The sequence below is a fragment of the Branchiostoma floridae genome, chromosome 14, assembly GCF_000003815.2.
Source record: "Branchiostoma floridae strain S238N-H82 chromosome 14, Bfl_VNyyK, whole genome shotgun sequence".
Classification (NCBI taxonomy): domain Eukaryota; kingdom Metazoa; phylum Chordata; class Leptocardii; order Amphioxiformes; family Branchiostomatidae; genus Branchiostoma; species Branchiostoma floridae.
This window is the reverse complement of record NC_049992.1, coordinates 18,906,080-18,912,397: the sequence shown is the minus strand read 5'-3', so window position 1 is coordinate 18,912,397 and position 6,318 is coordinate 18,906,080. Positions and strand designations below refer to the sequence as shown.

General features: G+C 42.6%; 1 long non-coding RNA gene across 1 annotated transcript; it reads right to left on the bottom strand.

Moving 5' to 3' along the window:
• Window positions 1-723: 723 nt before the first annotated feature.
• Window positions 724-6,318, bottom strand: LOC118429861. The gene is made up of 2 exons (XR_004832803.1): window positions 6,240-6,318; window positions 724-1,615 (listed from the first exon to the last, which is right to left on the bottom strand). It is a non-coding gene; the product is annotated as an uncharacterized LOC118429861 (long non-coding RNA).

Here is a 6,318-nt window from a genome sequence, read left to right as displayed (position 1 = left end):
TACAAAGACAAAGTTGTAAATTTTCACATTGCGAGTCATTAACTCTAATTTCGCATTTCCTAAGTTTTTTTTTTTTTTGTTGACCGTAAAACAGCAACGACGACAATTACATGGAACAGAATCCAAAATAATAAAGGAAAATCCATTTTAGTCCCTTTTTTTCGACTTGAAAATCAGAAAACGCAGTGCGAAATTTTATGAAAATCAAGCCATATTGGATTAGAATGCAACTTTTCAAGACACTCAAGTCCTGGAAATAATGACTTGTGGGGGCGATTGCCCCGTTCAAAGTCTGAATTGTCCAGTCGTATCGTCTTGATTTCACAAGAGTGAAGGATACTTGGGGGCGATCGCCCTGCCTGTAGTCCGGGGCGATCGCCCTGTAGGTAGCTTTGGGCGGTCGCCCTGCCTGAAGTTGGGGGCGATCGCCCTGTGAGTACTCGGGGGCGATCGCCCTGCCTGTAGTTGGGGGCGATCGCCCTGCTTGTAGTTGGGGGCAATCTCCCTGCTAGTAGTTAGGGGCGATCGCCCTGACGGTAGCTCGGGGCGATCGTCCTGACGGTACTTGGGGGCGATCGCCCTCCCCGTTGTTTGGGGCACGCCAGTAGGTTTGCTCGGTCGACCTGCCAGTAGCTGCGATAAATTTTAAATATAAGTATGCAAATATAATGAGCATGCAATCACACTCACACATACATACATACACAAATTACGCACTCTTAGTCCATTGCAATTAGGTGTATTGATTGGCAAGGAAAAAGGGAAAACTATACAGCTGAAGACGTGAAACTACTGGTTACAATATAAATGGTGCAATGTATAGAGCTAGAGGGATGGACCCTTTGGAGTTCATATTTAGCTTGATTATATTTGTCATGGCTAATCATCAGTTGTATTTTCAGTAATGCCCTTGTTGAGCATTTGTCAGCAATGTATTTCAAGCTATTCGTTTGTTACTGATAGCTCTAATTACAAGTTCTAAATCTACATGGCCCTTATCAACTGATTCAAGTTCAGCTTGTGCTCGATACAATTCGATGCGCAAACGTTTGCGGTATAAACTCAGTGGTTAAACAAGAACACGAAAGAAAGAACAATCAGAGACTACTGGTAACATATGTGGCATCACAACTTCACGACATCTGGGATTACACATTGTATTACAAATTACAAATATCATATGGCAGTACCCTAGCGCAATATTAATAAGCCATTGAATGTATTGTTCGTGGACAAATGTAGTCAAACCGCAATCACATGTACTTGTCGTAATATAAGGTTGCAATGTGGACGGTTTAGACAGTGCTCGAGAACGGGGCATCGGTCGCAGTGGGGAGGATTGAAAGCGTACAGGTGACGTGTTGGAGAATCTTGCTGCGCGGGGTGTCGGTCCATGCAAAAGGTTCCAATTCCTTTTGAACGGCACTCAAGACGGCACATCGTCAGCGATCGCACGTTTTGATCAAATGGCATCTTTGATGCGACCCACTGGAAGATCACAGTTCTCCTCTTTGTTTGACGTGGAAGTGTGACAGCTGCAAGCGCCTCCGCAGTCACATGTCTCCTCGCCATGAAGAGTCGAATCACCAGCTCCTTGTCTGGAATGGGCGTTGTTCTGAAAATTGAAGGGAAAAAATGCATCTTTTGTAACTGACAATGAATTTGTGAAACTGAGCGGCTGAATTTCGGCACAACAACGATCTGTTGAGGAACGTGGGCGCTAAGACATCGGGACCATTATTGTTATGAATACATAATCACAATCCCCTAGACGTTAAATGTGCTAATATGGTGAAATAAATGCCAATATCACGTAAAAAAATTATCCAGTTTTAATTCACTGACAATGCTTAGGTTGTCTTTAGGCACTAGAGTGATTGTTTATGATTCTGATGCGGAGACAATGATCCCATGAATTAGTGCGCAGTAAGTGAAGTGAAGTACTTGGTGAAAGTGAGCCGTTTTCAAGGCGTGCTCAGTCAGTAATGAGGGGGGCGTGACGGCACGCGCCAACACCACGGGGTCCGCACTTCAGTACAGCCAAGGAAATTATCGTCAATTATAAACCATATATTATTGATTCCATTTGTCCTTATGTTTATAACTGTTTAAAGAAGCGAGAAGAAGTTGACCTTGTACATACTTAAATGTATTAGCATATGTAGAGATGATAAGATACCTTTTTTGTCAAAATTGTACCTTATCACTAGCGCTACGACCTGTACTTAGCTTGTTTGAGCACAAATGTACAATAAAGGTCATCATCATCATCATCATAATCATGGCAATAAAGGTCATTCATTCATTATCTGCTACGGGTTACTCCTACGTGATAACTGACTGGGATGATAGTTTTACAACCTTTCCGAACCAGAATCTGGGACAAACGCGGCGAGCCGCGCCAGTTCACAGCGGGGGCTTTGCCCAGAGATCACTGGAATAGACGAAGACAACGTATCGACTAGGTCAATAGGTACTAGGTGAGTTGTGCACAAATAACGCTTTATATTGTCTAGTTGTTATGTATATGTATATTTCTCAGTAAAAACTGTGCTTAACTAAACACTTCCTGTGTCAGGTTTACTTGTTTGCAACTTGGAATCTTTACCGATCGTATTGCCTTGGATTTTTCGCGGTGGCCAATGAAACTCCTCTACCAGCTAAACTCCGCCCCCAATCTTACCTAGTCTCCAGACTCTACGGTGCCTTAGAAATAGAATAAAAGCTGGCAATGGACTTAGTATAGCGGCACCAGGTGCCCGTTTGACTCCCTTTGGCCGGTTCTATTCATTTGCCAGCTTTGATACTATCTCTTTAGGCACCGTAGGGTCTGCTTGGAGACTAAATCTTACCCACGCTTGCACTTGTCACTTTAGACGGACAGAAATCGGCGTATAAAATGTAGACAGAACTTGAACTTCGCGGTACGTGGGCAATTAAACTCCTCTTCTGACTAAACTTCTTCCCCAAGCTTGTGATACTATCTGAAGCCACCATAAGATCGGCTTGGAAATTAGCGCTGTCTATCATTCTGGCATGACAGGCGTGACGGCACGCACCAACACCAAGGTTTCCGCACTTCACTACTCTCTAAGCAGAGGTTAGGCTCATTTTTTAAACGTTTCTTTAGTCGTTTTTATGGGGATCTCTATTTTGTATTGTAACGGAACGTGCCGCAGCTTCGGGCGTAAATACACTAGTTCGACATCGTATTGTAACAGTTTCAGTTGTCTGAAAACTTTTGCGTTTTGACTAATGATAAATGAGAGTGGTGGTGTTTGGGGATTTTCCGTTTGGGAGTTTACTTTAACGTTACATCGTCCATGCACAATTTACACCATGAATCTCAGCCGGTAAAAACAGAAAAAATGTTGTTATAAATATAACGTTCCATATTGTTCCATTCTAAATAGGGTAACATAACTTCGGCATACAAATACCTCTGTCTCTCTTTGACTTGTTTGAACGATTTTGAAAAAACAGAAGGAAGAATTTTGTGTCAACAAACTTTAGCTTCCCTCTGGTACGCAGGGCTGACGTCCCGCTGTAACTTAGCATTCCAAGTCACGTCAACGTTGACGATCTGTTTCTTCGTTTGGTAATGAGAGTAAATACTTCATTTCACACCAATGGCTTTTACGTATGAGCGCACAAAATGCCACATGTTTGTCACAAGAATGCGGAAAAGTCTCGGCAAGCATGGTGACCCCGGAAACAGATATGTTGACCTCGGCACCGCATGTGATCCCCAAACACTTGGCAAATCCCTCAATTAGTTCAGTGCAACGCCATTAATGTATTTGTACCACATGCTCGATTGTTTGGGAGCGCTAGCTGTATTTTACCCGGTTTATTTTTGGACAAGCAATGAGAAATTAGCTTTCAATTATTTTTGTGTTATGATGCATTCAGCGATTTACATATTGTCTGATAGGGCCGCAGCGCGCAGACTTTAAAGCCTGTCGCAAACTTCCCATGCAGGGAGTCTAAGATTTCCACTCCAGAAGCGAGTGTTATAGTTCCTCAGAGAATAAATTATTTACCTTGAATCAAATTTGTTTGGTCAAATTTACCACTACTTGAAGCTTTTTAAAGGGGGAACCTTGTAGCAAACGAGTTCTTGAATTCCTCTGAGGACCCTTCTAATTTTGCGCTGGTAAGGGACGACGTGAGTTCGACCATGGGAACAGGTAATGTTTTAGGATTACTTTTTGAGTAGATTGTGTACAAACGTCATCACAACTGCCGGCGAACACGTTTCCATAATTAATTGTGGGTCATTCTTTAGTAATTTGCCCATGTACAAAAGTAGCCTTTTTAGATAAAAGAATGGTCAAATTTCTGTATTCAAGGGGTCGCAAGGCTTCAAACATTTTGTGTACCTTCCTAAATGTCACTCTACCGCTTTCGTTAGCTTAGCGACCCTACCCTTACTGGCCTTTATTGTGAAATTTTGTCCGACATCGGTCACAAAACCTCTTTTGGCGCTGCCATTTTACGTTGGCCTTCTGTCAACTTCTTATACTTTAGTGCCCATATTTCCCTATCACCTGGATGGCAATATTATTATTAGCATTATCCGGTATGACAGATAAAACCGCGTCCTGTATTAACCACGCAGCCTCTTTATACATAGATACGTAGATAAGATCTACACGACAGGGGTGAGGACCAGGACCACTTGTGGCTATCAGGGGGATGACCTTAGGGTCAATAGCTTTGCACATCTTGCGTTTTCTCAAGGGCAGTCACAAAACTGATCTCTCACCACTCCACTACTTGCAAGCCCGACGCACTATGTATCCAATTCCATAAGCATCACAAGTGATATTCTATAAACTGAAAAAAAAAAACTTTTTCCCTTAAACATCAAAGGTTATCAAATATGCGTGGATATTGGTGCGAACCAACTTACTAGTCAAAGGGGGTATTTTACATCCATCTCTCCAAATGTAACACATACACGGTGATTTAGACACAGATTTGTAGAAAATCATTATGTAAATTTGCAGGCTTCACACTTTGAACAGTGACAGGCGATGTGAAAACAGCAACCTCGCCCTAACCTAACGAAAACGACACATCAAAAGTGGAAACAAAGTGATGTTAAACAATTTGGTAATTTCGCCCTTCCTACATACATACATTTTTTTTGTCTTGCTTGCGTACGACGTATTTTGTCCGATAACAAGTCTTCAAATTCACAACGGTGGATCAAAGTTTAAAACAACTTTTTCCCCGCACAAGTTTGAATGTGCCCTAAGGGTGAGGGGGTCAATGTTCCTAAGCACAGTCAAACTGACCGATGAGCGATGAATGACTTTTAATCATGCTCTTTTTCCTTGATTCTACAATATTTTAATCACTCAGCAGATGTCGGATCGAAAGTTATGTTCCTTTCCAGCGGCAGCAGATAACAAAGAAAGGCTAGGGAAGGCAGCTTTTTTTTATGATAGGGTAGGTCATCTGATGTAGCCTGAGTTAATTTACCGGGGTGAATTATCTGTCCGGATTTTGGCCTGGCAAGCTGAATGGCACCCTCTGTTTGTTTGAACGCCTGTGGTGTATCCATATCAGCAGGATCATCGATCCCAGAAATAGCTACTCCAAGCAGATGTTAGGTTCCGGCTGTTTTGTTTTTGTAGTCGCTTTTATTGGGGTTGTTAGGTTTTGACAATACAAGATACCATACAAAATAGAAAGCCCGATAAAAACGACTAAAAAAAAAGAACAGTCGGAGCCTAACCTCTGCTTGGAGGGTAAGAAATGGCTACGCTTGAGTATTCTTCAAGCAGATGTTCGGCCCCAGCTGTTTTTGACTAGCCTGGATTCCTGTACACCCCAACTCCTGAGCTCTAGGGCCAACATGCCCACACGGAAATTCTACAGCCGGCCCCGAGCTACACCCTCATACTGAAGTCGGGCCTGGGTCTGGTATCCAGGCTGTTTTTTGAGTGTTAAGGCGTTTTGTCGAGCTTTCCATTTTGCTAAGTTTTCTTTATGTCCGATCAAATATTTTTGAGATTGGGCTCGGTGTGGTGTGGTATCCTGGCTAATTTTTTAGGGGTAGCGAGTGTAAGGAGCCCCGGTAGAATACAGATGGTACCCAGGCTATTCTGCGCCGTCAATTTACGAAATATTGATGTAGATACGTTTAATGCATGTAATGCTTTTTAATACAATATGGCTTACATAATATTGCTAAGGTTGCCTTTAATGGTTGATATATGGCATCTCACCTTCACGACGATCGTGAGCTCCAGTGTTTTTCCTTTCCGTGGGTGTATCTTGCTGAACGGTCCAAACGCGTCCAGATCA